This window comes from Xiphophorus couchianus, chromosome 5, assembly GCF_001444195.1.
Source record: "Xiphophorus couchianus chromosome 5, X_couchianus-1.0, whole genome shotgun sequence".
NCBI lineage: Eukaryota > Metazoa > Chordata > Actinopteri > Cyprinodontiformes > Poeciliidae > Xiphophorus > Xiphophorus couchianus.
Window position 1 is genome coordinate 20,692,877 of NC_040232.1, and position 19,281 is coordinate 20,712,157.

General features: G+C 37.1%; 1 long non-coding RNA gene across 1 annotated transcript; it reads right to left on the minus strand.

The window, feature by feature from the left end:
* Nucleotides 1–5,769: 5,769 nt before the first annotated feature.
* On the minus strand, nt 5,770–6,734 carry LOC114145021 (uncharacterized). The gene is made up of 2 exons (XR_003595595.1): nt 6,525–6,734; nt 5,770–6,105 (listed from the first exon to the last, which is right to left on the minus strand). It is a non-coding gene; the product is annotated as an uncharacterized LOC114145021 (long non-coding RNA).
* Nucleotides 6,735–19,281: the final 12,547 nt, after the last annotated feature.

Genomic DNA, 19,281 nt, shown 5'->3' on the forward strand with positions numbered 1-19,281 from the left:
GACAGAGTTCCATACTCTGTTTGTGTTCCTCAGTCCCATCATCGATGCATTATTCAGTATAATCATGTACTCCGAACTTTGTGTGCATTTGATTCAACTCTCTTTGCAGAAAGTAATAATTTTGACTGGTTGTCCTTATGACATTTTGGCACCATAGGGCAATTGATCCTGTCTTTCTAAGTCAGATGTATAGAAATGTAGTTGTTGTAAAACCTGCAGAATAAAGGGAACAACTTGTTCACACAGTGTCTCTGCTGCTAATAAATTTTGATTGGACATTTTATAGCTGTATAAATCCCTGAAATATGCATGTGTTTGCATATAAAACAAACTTTTTTTTCTGAGCTTGTCTTGTGAGCATATGGATATTGCGGGTTCCAGATGTTCTGGGATTTGTCTGATCAATACACAACTCAGAGCATTCATTAGTCATCAGCTCAGCTGTGAACATATGAGAACAGTATAAACTTAGGGACATTTACATGAGATGATGGACAATATCAATGTGTTTTTTTTTTCCTGTTAATGCAAATTACAATTTTTTTGATGGCAGTCTTTATTCCTCAGGAGTTGTAAAGCTGTCAAAAGGCTGTTATTGTTTGCTTTCCCAGATTCTGCATTTATTCTTTTGATCTTTATGGTTCCATATCTCTTCTGCAGTGTCTGTCATGAGGCCTGTTGTCTTGCTGTGACTTCCAGATCATATAAATGATTATTCATGAACCAGTTGCCATTTAGTGAAAATATGAATCCTGGTTCTATTGTCGCTGGAAAGCGTTGTATTGAAGCTGCATTAAAAGTTGCCAGAATGTTGTCACTGTTGCCCAGTGTTACCCTAACCACAAGAAACCAAAAGACAAAAATCAATTAGAGGACTAAGAATATTTATTACAGTCGGTATCATTAAATTAATTGCTGATGACAGATAACCGAAAAGCGATAAGGACAACAGTATCTTTTTTTATCACTTGAAACCTGTAAAGCAGGTCTACATATAATTAAAAACCAGATACTAATATACACAATCTAAAAATAAGCATATCCTTTCAAGTTCTATTTTACTTTTTTAAAATTCTGAAATATAGATACACTTCCTTAGTATTTGCTAGAATTGTCTTTGAACTGCATAACTTGGCTAGAACATTTGGAGTTTGCTTCCACCTGCTTCTCACAACGGGTTGTTGGAAATAATGTAACTGACTTAAGTTTGATGGCTGCCTCGCTCTGATACCTTCTAAGGTCTGCTATCAAATTCTTCACAGGAATGATATCAGGAATTTGTGATGGCTGCTTTTAAACATTGACTCTACTGTCCTTAAGGAGTCAAAGTAGTGACAGTGGCAGCAATTGGTTGACATTTGAACCTCTGCTCTGTCTCAGTTGTTGTGACATTGGTCATTGGTTGGGATATAAAATTAGGACCTATGTTTAAATTAATCTTTCAAACCTACCAATATATTTATTAGAAACTGAATGAATTTTGGATTGACTAGATAAATCATCCAAATACCAAAGCAAACATGTAAACAGGTTTTCAATCCTGTAATAAAAATAAAAACAATTTTCAAATGATATTGTGACGGAAATAAAAACTTTTTTTCCCCCTTCACAAATATATATTTAAATTAGCATAAATACCCAGAATGCTACCACCACATGAAGCAATACCCATGACAATGGTCCTTGCTTGTATCAGGATATAGTAATAATTATTACTTATAGTAATAATTATTATGCATTTTATTTTAAAATATGACCTTATGTTTTCAGGGCACATAAGGTCACCTCACAAAAATGAAAAATTATAAATTATAAAGAAAAAATTCCAAATAGAAAAAAAAATAAAAAGATCCAAGTGGAAATGCTTACTTGAACAGCACAACAATACAGAGTCCCAGAAAGACCTTTGCGGAGAGTGGGGAATGTAGATGTACAGTGTATATTTCAAATAGAGGAATTGTGTGTACAAGTTGCACATTTACAAAATGGAGATGATTTCTGTCCATAAAGGCACATTCACAAAGCTGGCATGGCTTGAATGAAGGATGACTGTCTGACCTGTCAGCAGCTCCAGTAACACACGGTTCCTTCTTCTGCGCAGAGCTAAACGCTAATAAACCATCATCAACATATCCCAGATCAATAGAGCTCTGAACACACTCTCCCTCCAAATCCTTCTATTGGCAATGTTCTCCATCAGAGCCAAAACCAGAACTACCACAATAGCTCTGGCTAAGCAGTGTCTGTGTGCAATGTTCTGGATGAGGGACTGGAGTCTCTATTGCCCTCACCATTCTTTGCAGAGACTTCCTGTCTGAGACCTTGCAGCTCCAAGATTGAGATACTGCTGGTCAGTAGGCTCTCAGTGGCTCCACTATCTGATGCTTCCATTATATTTTTTTATTATTTTTTGAGAGGTTCCTGTCCTCGCTTCCATTAGAAACAAATTTACAAAAAGGAAATAATTTTATATCTAAACCTAGTAGGTGTATGAATTATTTTGGGATTAACTGTAGGGAGGACATTATGCTTGCTCAAGGGTGCATCGGTATGGCTGGAATCAACCTCACAACCTTCTGATTGCCAGATGAAGTAATAATGACAGAAAAAGAAGAATTTCATGAATATGTTACACTGCTTAGAGCAGAATGCTTTTTGATCATGTGCAGTTTGTTCAGATCGGATCTCTTTTGCAGAATTTGTTCTGCTCCTTCCTAACTAACTCCTGTAATATTTTCTCGAGGAAAAATCTTAGGAACAGACAAGTTTTTCCAGGGCATTCTAATCATGTTGTAGATTAATTTATGTTTTTACAATTTCTCTTATTTGTTCAAAGTTAAGTTTCTATTAACCTGCTTATCACATCCTGTGTGTAGGTCATCACACACTCCACCCCTTTGATAGTACACTGTTTATTATTTTCAGTTATTTTATAAAAAAAAGGTGAGCTGAGTGGCCGGTGGATAGATTTATAAATATATTAAAGAGCAAAGTCACAGTGATGCTGATGATACTTGCAGAAGAGAGATAGGATCTCCTGCTGTGAAAGTGGAAATATTATCTGCCAGGCTCAGGATGAAGACTGAGGTATCGGTGTACAGCATAGTGTGGAGACAGATGGGGCCTTTGGGGCAGGTGGGTGTGGGTATGTTGAGATAAAGGTTTGTGGGGGAAGCAGAGATGAGGTGGTGACACCATTTATGATACACACTATTAAGCTGCCAATGAGGCAGCAGATCTCAGGCTTTTGGGATTCTCTCCCCAGACTCATCTCTTCATTCCACACAGCAGAGTTACTTCGGCAGCTTTCCCATCACTGTTTCCATCAGAGGAGGTTTTCAGCGTGTAGTACCTAGCAAGACACACCTTTGTGTCTGTCCATCTTCTTGAATTGTGTGCTAATGAAGAAAACATAAAACAGCAATGTGCATTGATAAAATGAGCTATATGCTGCTGATCAGTTGCAAGGGACAAATAAAACTTCACTCAATAAAACCGCTGGGTGGTTTTGCTTTTTCACACTCTATACTTAGGGATTATTGTAGATGATAGTAAACATCCCATCTCCTCATCCCCTCTGATTACAGGTAATGGAAGGTAAATAAATCTTTGTCTTGTATCACTTAAATTCAATGGTGCAGTCTTTATTTGTCACAGCAAGATACATATCTTAAAGAAAAGGCTGTCAGAAACCTTTGACTCTGCACAGATAACAATCAGTTAACTTTTAATTGCCAAAGAGGAACATTGTTAACATAAACCACTGACTGAAGAAGCTTTGTTTTCTGATGAAGAGGATACTCAGAGTTCTCTGGAAGGTTTTTCATTTGATGAAGAATCCTCCTCACCCCAAAGGTCTCCAGAGGTTCCAAAACAGTTTCCATTCTGACTGACAGAACAGTCACTGTGTTTACCCCCGCCCACCTCCCCAAGCACCTGGCTCTGATGCTGCTACCCCAGCAAATGATGGCAGATACAAGAGCACTCTCCACAACATATTTATAGAAGATCAGCAACATCTTGGTACAAACACTGAAGGATCTAAGCTTTCTTAAGAAGCAAAGTCTGCTCAGTGAGAGGAGGCTTCTACTGATATAGTTGGAAGTCGAATGCAGGAGAAGCAAAGTGACTTAAAGAGCCCTGAGTGACCTTTCCCAGGAAGGCTGAGAAGTGTGATCCCTGAAGTTAGTTCCTATCTATAGATAGACAGATAGATGGACTATCTTAATAGTCCATATTAAGATTTTTTTTGTCAAAAATTACCAATGCCACATGAGCTCAACCTTGAATTTTAGCCCTGCCCATTGGCGGTGAGGGGTTAATGTCCCGACTTGAATGGAGTAGAAAAAAACTGCCAGAGAAAGTCAGTGCAGAAACAGTTCCAACTGCAATGACATTTTGCTGCAAGAACACCCACTATCCCATCACCCTGATGGGATTCTCTCTAAACAGTTTCTATGAATGAGCTGTTATTTGTTTTCTTTCATACATGGACACACACAATGCATTTTTGGCATGTATACAGAATTTACAATTAGGGAAGATGAGTTTCTTCATTGCCAAATGAAACAACTGAAACCTGTTTCGTCATTTACATTTATCTTTATTTTCATCTGTTAAGTACATGGGACTGTATTTTCCTGAGTCAGTCTTTTCAGCTCTATTTTCAACACTTTTCTTTTTTCAGACTCTCCCATCTATGTCCTTTGCTGAGCTGGTAATTTTGTAAGCGTAAAATCCCTGATAAAGACAGCTGTAAAAAGCCTCAGCTGCTTCTGGTGAGAGCAGTAGAAAATATGCTTGCGCTGCTGGGTTTAGGCTAAATCTATGTGCTCTAAGCTTCATGTATGGACCAACATATTACATTGTATTTGATAATCCTGCTCTATTACTGATGTTTGTCATTATTATTAGTTTTGTTTTATTTTTAAATTGTACATATTTGTATTTCAGATTTTTTCTCTCTCCTTACTTTCTGCTTTTACAAGAAGCGACACTGTTCTCCTATTGTGCAAGAAACCTTTTCTTAATCAGGGCTCCTCAACCCCTGAACTCTGTCACTCCCACAGCTTTCTCAATTTGTCACTGTGCACTTTACTTCACTCCCTCCTCAATTTGAATGTGATCAACCCGTTCCAGTAGGTGGGCCCCTCTTTTAAAAGTGACCTCAGTCACATTGACTCTATTCAAATCTAAATAAACTCCAAGCATTAACCAAATGGTGTGTCCTTCATTCTTACTTTTATTCAGCATTTGTTCATTTTTATGGACTGTTCATTGGTCTATTTTCTGGAGGGACATCAAGTTAATGCAGTGAAATCTCTCAGCCCTCCTGAGCTTGCCCCTCCTTTCTTCTGTGATCAAAGTTGGTAGATTGTGTGATTAGAGATGACCAGTGTTGGACAGAAGTGTGCCAATGAACGAATTGCAAAGGTTTGTGGTACAAAAAAACTGCAAGAAAAAATCTTCATATTTCATAAGTATCCTCTTTGCACCTTTCTGAAATTCTGACAATTTATTTGCCTTATTTTAGGATTTCAACCTTTGCCTAATTGGTTTCTGGGATAGTTGAAGCTATCACAGAATTTTCCTTAGTTCACCATTAATATCTTTTATGAGATGGAGTTAGTGTTAGATCTTAATATTAACTCTCAGAATATTTTTTTTTAACTTCAAAGAGTTATTTGTAATTAAAATTAAATAGGTATTTTATTGTTTTGAACTTTTAAAAATTCTTTGGAAAATAAACATTTAATAAAGAGGCAATGATTTTCTCAAATGCATTTATTTCAAAATGTGCACCATAATTACAAAACATATTACAACGTGGAATAATGTGCATGTTCCACAAGTCGCTTTCATTTACATATTGCTTTTCAAAAGGTCTGACATATCAGCTGTGCAATACAAAATTGCACAGCAAAAGGAGTTACAAAAAATTAAAAAATACAAAAAGAGTATGCTTAATGCATTTTTCTTCAATATGCATGAAATTGTTCAAAGTACAAGGTGGAGAAAATAAAGCAAGCAGTTCATGTAATATGATAGAGTAAATGTTCTTTTAACAGGTAGCTTGCCGGATATTACAGTACATAACAGACCAACCTGATTGTTAGAATAATTATGTTTTGTTATCATTCTTACATAAGTAGTTATCAGTTTGCTTTTCATTTAAAGGTTTAGTATTAACACCCAAGAGAGGAGGAATTTGTTAAAGTGTGTGAGACATAGCTAACCTTTCTTTAACCCTTAACCCTTTGTAGATGGCCCTCTACGGAGAGAATCCTTAGTCGTAAAATTGTGTTTGTTTGTGTTAGTTTCTGGGGGCTCCTAATCTTATCAGCACCAGCCCCCTTGCTTTTGTTTTGTGTTAATAAAAAGGAAGCTCTACTGCAGAGTTTCAAAACACATGGTGAACTGTTCAGAGGAGCAGTTCTCTGTGTCTTCTCCTTCTGCAGAAGCTTGGTTGAAAACTCATAAACGTCTGTGGTTCTTTTTATTTAGGTAAACAAAATACCTATCACTGATATTCAGATTCATCACTTCTTACCCAGTTCATGTTTCTGTTGATAAGAGACTGGGCCTCTCTGCACTCCCCCAAAGAGCTGTCCACTCACTAACACAGATTGTCTTCGGGTTTTTGGGCTGTTCGTGAAGTTTGGCCGGGGACATCACCGTACTCCTCCACTGCACTGGACAGTCTTCAGTCTCTGAATACGATAGCCAGTGTTGGTCTCTGGATCATAACAAACAAAAAACATAACAATGAAAAATGGAACGAAGGAATACATTTTTACTACATTCTTACATGTAGTAACAACAAGCCTCAATTACAGAAATGTGGAGTTTCAGAGATGTTAACACTTTCATAATCATTTTTGGAGCTTGAATCTTCGAAGAATCCATGGAGGCTTCGGGAGGGGGAGGTTGATGCTGACGACTGGCGATTCATCCGCAACCATACTGGTACTAATATATAGAAAAAGGCAATAAAAGGATTAAAACATGCTGCAAAATGTATATCAGAAGACACAACAGCAGGAATAATGCTTTCAACATGTTTTATTGACTCATTGAAGCTGTATCCCAGCCACAGTGAGAGACTAATTCAGCTGGTTAACAATTACTGCCTTTACTTAATGCTGAGGGCCATAAGATCTGTCATCTGAATACCAGCTGAGCGACGGAGCCATGCTGACCTCATTCAGCGTGTGAACCCTTGAATGTCCTCCTCATGTCTGCTTGATGCACTGTCTAGAGGCCCATCTCCACCGCTAGCACATCAACCCTCAAGGCACAAACCCAGTTCCAACAAAAATGAGGACTATGAACTTCGAGCTCACACCCAACAACTCTGTGGACAGTCCGACCACTGATCAACACCAGAGAAGAGCTGTGCCATGATGGCGAAAATGAAAGTCAATTCCAGATAATGATGGTCGGTGAAGGTGAAAAGAAAATCCATAAAATTAATGACATATGAAGACTTGCTAGAACCTGCTTGTTATATTAGTTGTTTCAAGCCAGGCAATGATGAAAAATATGTATTATTTTTATTTTCATTTGTTTTTTATATCTTTTATTGGTCCTATTGACATGTAGTCCTTTCTACTGAAAGCAATTCGTTTCTTAAACAAATATTAAGCAACAGAATTTTATACATTTTTCTTTAGAATTTATGTTTCTTTTTTATTAGTTTAAAATATAATGTATTCATTATACCTCCTGCATTGGATAATCCTGGTTCATGACTGATTAATAAGTATGGAAGTGATAAGCTATAGAAGATGCTGCTGTTGATTCTGTGTATTTGCTGTGAGGTGTGTTTTAATGTAGCTTTTGTGTTTTGCTTCTTTGTTTTTTGTCTTATTTATCTCTAAGTTTAAGTACATGGCCACTGGCCAGTGTCATGTATTCACACAGGGAGAAAAATACCCATGTTAGGACATTAAACATTCTATTCTATCCTATTTATAAAGCACTTTAAAACACTTAAAAATAACAACAAACCTAATCAGGGTGTTGAACAGTATTAAAATATTTGTCAATATAAAGCAAATGTAGTAGATTCAATAAATAGTAAATAAAGCAGAGTTGAATGTCTTGGAGAAAAATATTTTTTAAATAAAATATAAAAACAGTCAGAACATACAATGTTAATAATCTCCATTGTGAAGCTACAACAGAATAAACTCTATCTCCTCTCAATTTACATCTTTGGAACCATCCCTGTTAGGGAACACATGGGTGCTGACTTTCAGACAGATAAAATGGAACTTTATACAGAGACTTAAAAACAAGTACAAGGAATTTAAAATAAATTTGATAATAAAAATGTTTACAAGTCCCAGTTAAAAATGATGTAACTGTATTTTTTAGATGGATGATCAAAGCCTGACTAATGCTGAACAGAAAAAAACATTGCAATAATCAAGGGGAAGGTAAAAAAAACATGGACTCTTAAGTCTGGATGATGAAATCCAATTTAACTGCATAATTAAGGAGAGTTTTTTTTAGGACACCAGGAACAAACTGTCATACCAGAGAATCCTTGATTTAAACACTCACTGAAACACTTCTAGCATTTTAAAGAAGGAATTTTAGGGTAACCCAAAAACCAGCCTATTTATTAAGCACTTTGAAAAAAAGTGGCAGATTAGACATATCATACTGGCTTGTTCAGCAGTGGTTGCAGGGCAGTATGCTTAAGGTTTTTTAAAACATATTCATGCTAAGAAATTAAGAACCAAGTAAAGGGAAAACTTCTCAGCTCTCTGATAACACCAACTATTTTTCATCACTTCAAAGGAAACCTGCAAACAATCTTTTTTCCACCTCCGTTCAGCTCTCACGCACTTCTACCTAATGGAATGAGTATGTTTATTCAAACCCTGCGACAGACTGGCGACCTGTCCAGGGTGTATCCCGCCTCTCACCCGGAACGTTAGCTGGAGATAGGCACCAGCACCCCTCCCAATCCCACTTAGGACAAGGGTGTTAGACAGTGGATGAATGGATGTTTATTCAACCAAGGCTTTGACTTGGACTTCTGTCATCTGGTTCTTGATGGGGCCACCAGGTCCAAAACAGTTCAACAAGCAGAATGAAATTGAAGAATGAGCAACCCAGTATTGGTAGACATGGAGGGCTGTGTGGTCACTTTATAAGAACAGCAGAGAACTGAACAGCAGAGGAGAACCACAGCAAAGCTGAGCAGGAGCATGGTTCAACAATTTGACATGGAGAAATCAAACATTAATGGTAAACACTCTGAAAATACAAGTATCACTGATTCCGAATTGAAAACAGATAAACGACAAGATAAGTATCTATCTATGGACCAAATTTCAAGTGCCTACATTAAATGGATAGGTCTACGTTTAGGTGGCAGTGCTGAGCCATTTGATGACACTAATTTTAAATATTATTTATATAAATCTTTTTCACTGCAAGCTGAATTTTGTACTAGGTTTTTGACTATTCTTCCAAATAGCCAGTTAAAAGAAAAAGAAATCCTTGAAAAACAATGGGTCTACACACTGCTCTCACCACCCTTGCCTAAATATGATAATGGTCATTTGCAAATATATAGAAAAATCTTAGATAACATTTCATAATATCCTGATTTTCATACCAACATGGTTAATACAGGAGTCAAATATTTGAATTTATGACCTCTTACTACCTATTTTACGACCTCCACAATATTTTTATCAGCAGCACAAAATCGAGCAGCAGCCATTTTTAGTGGGAGCGGTGGATTCACAGCACTGACCCATTTAAGACAATGGCCTGTGTAAGACAAAATTTTATCCCATTTTCTGAAAGGTGTAACTGTGACTTTGTCTTGACAAAAAACTCACAGGTGAATATTCCAAACTCATTTCCAGAAGGCTTACATTTGTTTTTTTGTGTTTTTAAGAATATAAAGAAAATGCAATGACATTCAAATTTCACAAGAGGATAGTTTATTCCCAATAGAATATTGGTTTGCTACTAATTAGAATAGTACATTGCCATTAATTATTAACACTAAGACAACTAGATAACAAGGTCCAAGGGTACTTCATTGAACAGGTCAAGAAAATGTTTTAAGAAAAAAACATAGCGAGGGAGATAAGTATGTCAGTTATGCTACCTTGACTTTTACAACCATAGTATGTCGATGTGATGTGGAATTCGGTGAAGCACAAAAAAATAAATCCCTTCTCGAATCAGCTACTGGTGAATGGTGGGTTCTTGGTTTGATTTTGTTGTAAAATAAATTTAGCCTAATTATGCAGTAATAGATGAGGGATTACTTATGCTAGTGTGGACCATATAGTCAAAATCTGTGACATATATACAGTATATATAAGTAAATCAACATTCTCTAATTGAATACATAACATGCAATAAAACAGAACACAAAATAGTGCTGTGTGTATTGCTGTGAGCAACATTAATTGCACTTCATTTTGCTGCGAGTGTGAAAGTGGGTGGCTCGGTTCTTCAGTGTTGCTGAAGGACATGGTTTCTTACTGCATTTACCTCCCACTTGCTTTCCTGATAGGACTTAAGAAGTCATTTCAGTGCACAATTCATGTTTGATGACTTTATTGATTTTCCATTCCTTTTCTCCTTCTGCCTTTCCTTCCATCCCCGCTTTTTCCTCTACTGCCACCATTTTCTCCTCTACAGCCAACCTTCCATATAGCCTGAAGTGACCCTGCAGTTACCTTCTACTACATATTTAATCCTCCTCCTCTTTGTGTTGCTACTGGCTACCATTTTCAAACCGTACAAATTAAAGCACTGGAGATATTTTCTGTCTATAACCATTCATCACAGGATAGTGCCATGTGTAAAATGTGAAGCCTGAGTTTGACTAATGAAAATAGTCTCCACAGTTTAAAAAGCAATGTTCTTGCAACTCCATTGTGTTGAAGCCCTATAATTAGCTTGTCTTCAAATCTACCAGCATCCAGTTACACTTCATAGATTACAGAGGTTTAGAGTAAGTGAGATTTGAATAAAAAATGCCAGTTTTTAAGTGTAAATTTGAAGTGATCCTAAAAAACGTATCAAAAGTTCTCCCTTCTTTTTTTTATAAACCTTTTTAAGGTCTTTTTTAAGATTTGTGGTATTATCCAGTTCAGATTTGATCAGATAAAGTGTGTTTTGGTTCAGTTAAAAAAAAGGCAACCTATACACCATCTCTCTAACAGCTCATCAGTAGAGCAGGTGTTTTAATTAGCTAATCTACCACTGCTGTGTTTAAATGGCCCCTTCTTAATAAGTGCAAAATATACATCAAACCTGAACATGTAACACTGTAAAGGACTTAATGTTCTTTTCTTTATGTGGGAAATGTTAGTATGCATTTTAGTGTTAAATTCTGACATACTCATGGAGCTGTTGTCAGTCAGTTGCTATGGCAATAGGTCTCTGTGTAGCATAGCCGACACACTACACACTCAGCGTATGTTCTTGTTCTCTTTGAGAGCTAGAAAATAGGATAATACGAGTGGTTTAGAGTTGTTCTTCAATGGATTCTGTGTTATTTTTTCCTGTGATATGCACTGCACTGAACTGGTCATACCTACACGTTTAATTTTGTCAACGGATTTGTTCTACCATGGCAGAGCATGTATGAATGACAAGTAAAATAATTGTCTCTTTGTCCTCCAACGATATGTGCATGCACAAATTTGCAGGATGTAAACTATAACATGCTACATGTCGATAGGAAGCAGAGTCTTTAGACTTTAGACATTGGCATCTTTTTATTTAAAATCAAGTGCGGGCACAAAATGATTTGCAAGAGAGCAGAGAGGTTTGCAAGAGATTTTATCTGAGCAGAGACAAGTTTTGAGTGTGAAGAGAAAAGGTTGAGAAAGCACAGTGAATGTTTGAATGAAAGCAGAGGTTTTGAGTACACATATTACAAGTCTTGAGAAGAATCATATTCTGCTTTCAAATTGAAAATGTGTGCTCTCGAATTATGGCAGAAAAATTCTCCCATGCTGCCCTTGTGTCTTAGAAGAGTACACTGAGGATTTTCACTTACAGTGCTCAAAAATCATTAATGTCTTATTTACCAATCAAACAACTCCATATTTTTGCAACAAACTTTGATTAATGAAAATGGTGTGTATCTCCAGGAAATTCAGATAACATTCCTCAAATGAAACTTTCATCGAAGATGTTAAATTTAATGAATAATGTCAACAAAGCTAGGAAATCTAGCCTAATACGTACACTGTACTTTTTTATGAAGAACAGCAATATCTCAAATGAAACAAGCTGTTATAATGTGACTTTGTGTCTTTATGTTGAAAATGAGTTTCTCTGATTGTATGTTTAGCGCGGCTGCCAAAATGTCCTTCAAGCATCTCAAACATTTGCATCTGAATGTAGAGTACCAGAAGCCAAAAATGTTAAGGTTAGTTAAATTTTCTGGTTTGGAGAACTACAGAAAAAGCTAAAAGTGATGAAAGTGAGTGCATTTTAGAGTGAGTCACCACCCACTGCTGGCTGAAGATGAAGACGCGAAGAAGTAGACAAGTACCCTGATCCTTAACAACCATCAGACTACTGAAATATACTCAGCCTGTTCTATCTGAATTGAAGTAGAGGACACTTGGAACTGCAGTCAGTTAAACCTCAACAATAAGATAAAAGCTGAGAGGTATCCCAGTGTGTACATACAGTAAACAGATGCAACCAGTGTAAAAGCTGTGATTTGGCACATCCAGTGAAGAGAACACAGTTAAGGAAACCAACCGTATGCATTCATATGGTAATTTTAATAGCAGATGTATAATAAAAAAGATTTTAGTTTCTGAGAATGCAACCAGGATTTATGAAAAGCCTTTTACATTTACACTGAGATGTTTGGCACAGGTGCTGCAAGAAGTGCTTGCCTTACATATGTGCTCCCATGATGTGCACGTTAGGTCAACTGGTCACTCTACAACATCATACTGTGAATAGTTTGTCCAGTGTGTCTCTGTGATGGCCCATGATGGACTGATGACCTTAGCTATTGCCTAATCACTGCTGGAGTTTTTGCTATGTGACCCTGTACAGATAATTGAGTATATACAGTGACACAACTTTTAAAATACCATTGACCTTTAGTCATATCCTTTTATCCATATTTTGGAGTGACTTTTAAAAGCTGTCATAAAAACACCTCTTGGTCTATAGATTTTGGCTAGTTTCTTGTGTTGGAAATAAACAGACTGTGATGTTTTCTGTTATATCCTTTCTTGTTTTTTAAACTAAGCTTAATTTTTATGATAGAAACATTTATATTTTTAATGTAATTTATGTCTGAAGCTATTAGTATGTTTTTGGTATGCAAGCTACCATTTTAAACTAGACAAAAAAGGAAGCTTAATTTTTTTATGGTTGTCATGTTGAAAGCTCCTAAATCCGTTACAAAATGTTATGTTGTTTATTAGCTTGTTTATCAGCTGATGAAGACTAATTGAATCCTTCTTTTTCTTTGTGTATATTTTAAAATATATGCTCAAAATAGAATGTTTTAAAATTCACCTAACACTTACTTTAAATGATTGATTTCAGTATGTTCTAAATTACATCTCAGTGTATACTGTAGGCTAATAAAGTATGCCTTTTTAGGTGTCTTAATAATCTTTTACTATTTTTGTTTAAATGGCAAAGAATAAAAAAATAATAATCTTTATAGTGGAACTTGATGTAATGTTGTTCAACAAAGTAAATAATGTGTTCATGCCTCAAAATATCAAACATTGACACTTTAGTAACAGAGGTGCTACAACAAAAACAATACTTGTCCTTAACACTATGGGTGCATTCAGACCGGATAGTCCGGTAGACTCGGTTCGATTGGGGACTAAAATTGCAACATTTGTTGCATTTTCAGAATTCTAGTTTGCATTCACACTGCACTGTGTCAAACGACTAAAACTAACTGGAAAACCTGTTCCCCCGTTGCCTGTGGGGGAGCTGCACCAAGAACTACTGAAGGAATCGACAGAAAACCTCTGAAGAAGGCCAGCGCAACTTTCTTCTTCACAAAAAGTAAACAAAAATGGAGCAATGTCAGATTTCAGCGGTTGTAGGATTTCTTCATTCATATACATTACTGGTTTGGACATCGCCTGTTAGCCGCTAACGCTAGCGACACTCCTGCAGGCAGTGAGTCTGTCCACTAAACCAAGCTGTTCCAATGCGGGATGAGCAGAAATCACAAAGATGATTCCTTTATTTCTTACCCAATTTCTATAAACATGGCTTAAATTAAAGCTGAGAAAATTGCTGATGTTTGTAAGTATTCTCCCTTGAAATAAATCTATAAACAGTTTGGTTTCTATCAAGATGCAAGAGAGGACTAAGCAAATTGCTCCATCCTATTTGATGATTAAATGTTCAAACAAATGAGGCAATTAGTTCAGTTTTTGTCATTTATTAAAGGTTTAAAAATTACAGCAGCTGCAGAGCGCCACGGCAATGGGACAATAAGCTGATAAAAAGTTGTAGAGCAACTTGAGACCATTTATATTTTACTTTTCCTTGCTTAGTGTCTGCACGCAAACCCGTTGATATGACAACCGACACAACATCTTTGTTAACCCGCAGTGCAGAGTAATATATTGACCAGTCCTGCGCTGTTGCTAATTACCTGCTTTTGAGACTCTCTCTAGTCAGGTTGCATTCAGACAGGTTTTCTACCATTTTAGAGTCCACTTCAACCAGACCGAGACCTATGTTTTTAGGTGGATCAGAGTTTGATTTATAAGTCTGGTTTGGAATTCAAATTTGCATTCAGACCTCCCCAAAAACTCTGACTTTCTAGACAAACGGATTAGAGTCTGACTCAGGAATTTAATCCTAGGTTGGTTTGAATACACCCTAAATGTAGCAGGTATCTTCACTTTTACATGGCTCCGAATATGACCTGTTGTTTTCAGTTTTTCAACTAAAACATGGAAGCTGTCTTTACCCAATCCATTTTCAGATATATGATGTAAGATCTATTATTGAACGTCATTAGCTCCAGTTCACACTCCAGACCGGTAGTGGCGGTATTGCACACTTTCAGTTTTTTTGAAAAGCACCATAAAGAGAAGAAAAGCCATGAAGCCATGAAGCCAGAGAAGATAACAGACACTGTTCAAATTCGCCATTTTTCTCACATAATATTGCCTTAAAAGTAGAGAGGGCCTTGATAATAGTTAGTAGTTTTGGTAAATTCAAAACTACTAACTAGTGACATCCTAGTCCGAGTTAGACAACAACACAACAGGACAAGTACTCAGGTATGCTGTATAGCCTCGCTGCAGCAAACAGAAAGGGGCGGAGACGGACCACTGTCAGTCTTATACTTTATTTGGAAATGGGACAATTGCACTCTGGAAGTGAAGGGGGCGCTATTTCCTATATTATCCGCATCCTTCCATTTTTATTTTCTTTTGAAATCTGTAATATATCTTCACCTTTAGGAAGGATTTTCACTCTCGTCATGTATTTGAACTTCCCTCTTTTATTTACTTCAGCGCAGCTCACAAGTTTTTAACAAATTCTGTAGCTTTCGGTGTACTTCTAAATCTGCTCCATAGTCTGTTCGAGCTTGCTACTGCCTCTAGTGGCGGGGGGTGGTGAAACAACTAATATAATTACATTACTAAATCAGAATACCACAGCGTCTCTATTATTTATTATTAATTCTGGCATTATTGGAACAGTAAAAGATAAATTCCCTCACAAAAGAACACACCTTTTCATTTTCCTAAGGAAGTAGAGCTAATTAAATTAGATACCCTTACAAAAAAATCCCATGGAAATCACATGTGATCACATAATCCACAAAAAAAATATCACGTTTTCACAGGTGATCACATATGATTCCCATTTCCCACTTGTGGGTCACATTTTCGGTTCTCCCATAAGAAATCAAAACAGTTAATTCAAGTGAAAATGTGATTGTCGTGAGTTTTGCTGTTAACCAATGTAATATGGTCAGTACCGCTTGCAATGGTATTTAGCTTATACTTATCTGCATACAATTAATCTGTCATTGGATGAGCTGAAATGCCCATCCAATCATGTTTCATTTTACTGACGTCCCGAATTCCTCATTACATATATGTAAATCTCACGCAAGTTTACGTAGAAAAGAAATTGTACCTGAGGCTGCAGCTTTTTTGTGGTAGCAGAACCAAAAAGAAACCAATGTATGTATGTTTTAATTAGGTGGGTTAAAGAAAATAAGGTCAGTGTGGGCAGTGACACATCTGTGAAAACCAAAAAAATAATGTTTGACCCGAAGAGGATTGGCTGGGTGGAACATGGAGTCATTGGGAAGAAACCACCGAAGGATGGTTGGAAAGCCTTTCCGGCTCAGATCCTCAAAGTAGATGGTAAGAACATATTTTTAGTAATGTGTCCTTTTTCTCACTAAACACAAATGAATGAAATATATCAGTTTTCTCGATTCTTATTCAATACTTGTACTGTTCTTTTGCTTTTATGTATACATACAACAGAAAGTCTCCAGGTCATTCGGGACGCTGAGAAACGCTGGATTGAAAACAAAAAAATCTGTCCACAAAATTCAAAGGTATATATATATATATATATATATATGTTTTATGTTCGAAGATCGTTGTTCACAGACTGACTGGTTAGTTCCCTCAGCTCTTAGTAGAGATGACTTAATGACTTAACGCTAGCTTAGCTGAAACAGGTGCTCGTTCTGCTGTTGAGCACCGTTAACTCAACAACAGCGCGAGCTCGGTTTTTATTTCTCTAAAGGGAGGGGGCGGGGGGTGAGATTTCAACTTACTCTTCGATCTAAGTTGGAATCTGCCTGACTTCACAAATGAAATGAACCAAGCACAGCGCACTTCTGAGCCGAGTGTGTATCAACGGTTCACTTGCAGGATTGGTTCACTCAGTTCACTAAGAAAAACATTTTGGTTCTGTGGAAATTATTATTATTTTTTAATTACTTTTAAAGGTAAACCTTACGTTTTTCTGTTTTCTAATCAAGCTAATCAGCCTCAGGCCTCCAATAATTCAGAAGACGACACAGAGACAACCTGTGATCCTTCGGATCATGCAAGATGCAGGCAACACACATACATACTTATTTGTATATGCCATATATATTATACATAGTACACGCATACACATATACAAATAAGGAGTTTTTTATATATATATATATATATATATATATATATATAATTTTTTCCCCTTGTTTGGTGGTTGAGTCATACTAATAGTTTTTGTTCACATCAGACAGACGACAAATCTCAGATTAGAGAGTTGGAGGATCACATCAAAAAGTTAGAGGAAATGATTAGAAAGAAGGATAATGAAATAAAGAGACTTTGAAGGGCAAATTTACTACTACAAGACGGTAAGTTCACAAATCTAATACAAAATGGTTGCCAAATAACTTCTTATGTCTGACATCTTATATTGTGATTCAGGGCTGTCAGACACAATATATAAAGATGTCAAGGAAGCAGTCAAGGCTGTCCGCAGTGTTATGATCGTAACACTGACCTCTAGGGGCTCTCTTCATGAGAGAGCTCTTGCTTTGTGTTTCAGCTTTACCTGTCTGACACAGGTGCAATGTGTTGGAGCTCGTCCGCCACCCCATAAAGAGCTACACCCAGAAATGTCAGACCCCTTCTCTTTTCCCTGGGCCTTGATCTGATGTGATCTTGTCTGTGAGCGGATTGTTTGTGGAGACTTTGGATGGTTTTGCTGTGAGCATTTTTGTGAAGCATCAAGTGTATAACTAAAGTTTTGTTTCTATTCACAGTGGAAGCTGGTAGGGGTTTTCTGCCATTTTGTTTAACTGTTTTCTCCTGATTTCTGGTTAGTCAGGGAGTTCAGGTATTGTACTTTCTTTTCAGTTCTCTTCTAGAAAGTGTTTTTATTTTATAATTAAAAGGGGGATGTTTTGTTTGTTTGTTGTTTTGGCCTTGGAGACCCTGATGCTTAAAGCTTCCCTGTGTTTGTTGTCTCATGTGATTGAGATTTTACTTGCATTGTAAATTAAACTATATTTTGCTATTGACACCAACTGTTTAGGATACTTTTTTTGTGTTATACCCAGTGCCAGAATTTACCCTTACTGGTCTTGGGGGGGGGGGTGTAACATAAGTGGGGGCTCATCCGGGATTATTTTTGAACATGGCACAGTTTAATTTGAAGTAGTTTTTAGGTAATCCTACTGTACAACAGTTTGATGTCTGTAGAAAAGATGATTTATATGAAATTGCTTCATATTTTGGTATACATGTGTCAAAGTCTTTGCTCAAAAGTGAACTAAAATCTCTTATCTTTAGTAGTTTGGTTGAAAACGGAGTACTCTCAGTGGAAATGGATAAAGAGGACCCCACCTTTTCTGAATCTACTGATCAGCCTGAGGAGGGACTGAAGACGCCACCTGTTGCTGCCAAGCCAGAGGGGGATAAAACCACCAGACTCTCTCCCACGGTTTGAGCCCTTCTCTATTGAGTCTTCAAATCCCAGTGTTGAGGCACGTCTAAAGGTACGTCTAGTTCGTCTAGAACTTGAGGCTAAAGAACGTGAAAGGAAGGATGAATTTGAGTTCCAGCTTAAATGCCGAAGACTTGAAGCTGAAACTGCCATCAAAATGAATCAGCTGGAGCTGCAGTCTCATAAACTGACCACTGTTCTCACTACAGATTCTGGTGGAGATGAAGACGATCTCAGTATTTCCCCAGATAAACCTTCCTCTTCTCTAGCACCTTCCACGTTTGACATCAGCAAAAATATTGCCCTGGTCCCACCATTCTGGGAGACGGAGGTGGAGGCATATTTTAATGCGTTTGAACGTATTACTGTTGCCCTTCATTGGCCCACACAAGTCTGGTCCCTTTTGTTGCAGTGCAAACTGATTGGTAAGGCACAGGAAGTATGTGCAGTGCTCACAATTGAAGACAGTCTTGTGTATGACAAAGTTAAAGCTGCCATACTCAGGGCATATGAGCTAGTGCCTGAAGCATACAGGCAGCGGTTCAGAGCCTTAAGAAAATCCACTGCATAAACATTTGTTGAATTTGCAAGGGAAAAAGGAATGTTATTTGACAGATGGTGCCAGGCAACTAAAACTACTGACTTGACTTCACTACGTGAGTTGATATTGTTGGAGTAGTACAAAAACTGCCTTCCAGATCATACAGTTTTGTACCTGAATGAGCAAAAAGCTTTCACTTTACAAGAGGCAGCTGTACTGGCTGACAAATTTTGACAGTTTGACATTATGTA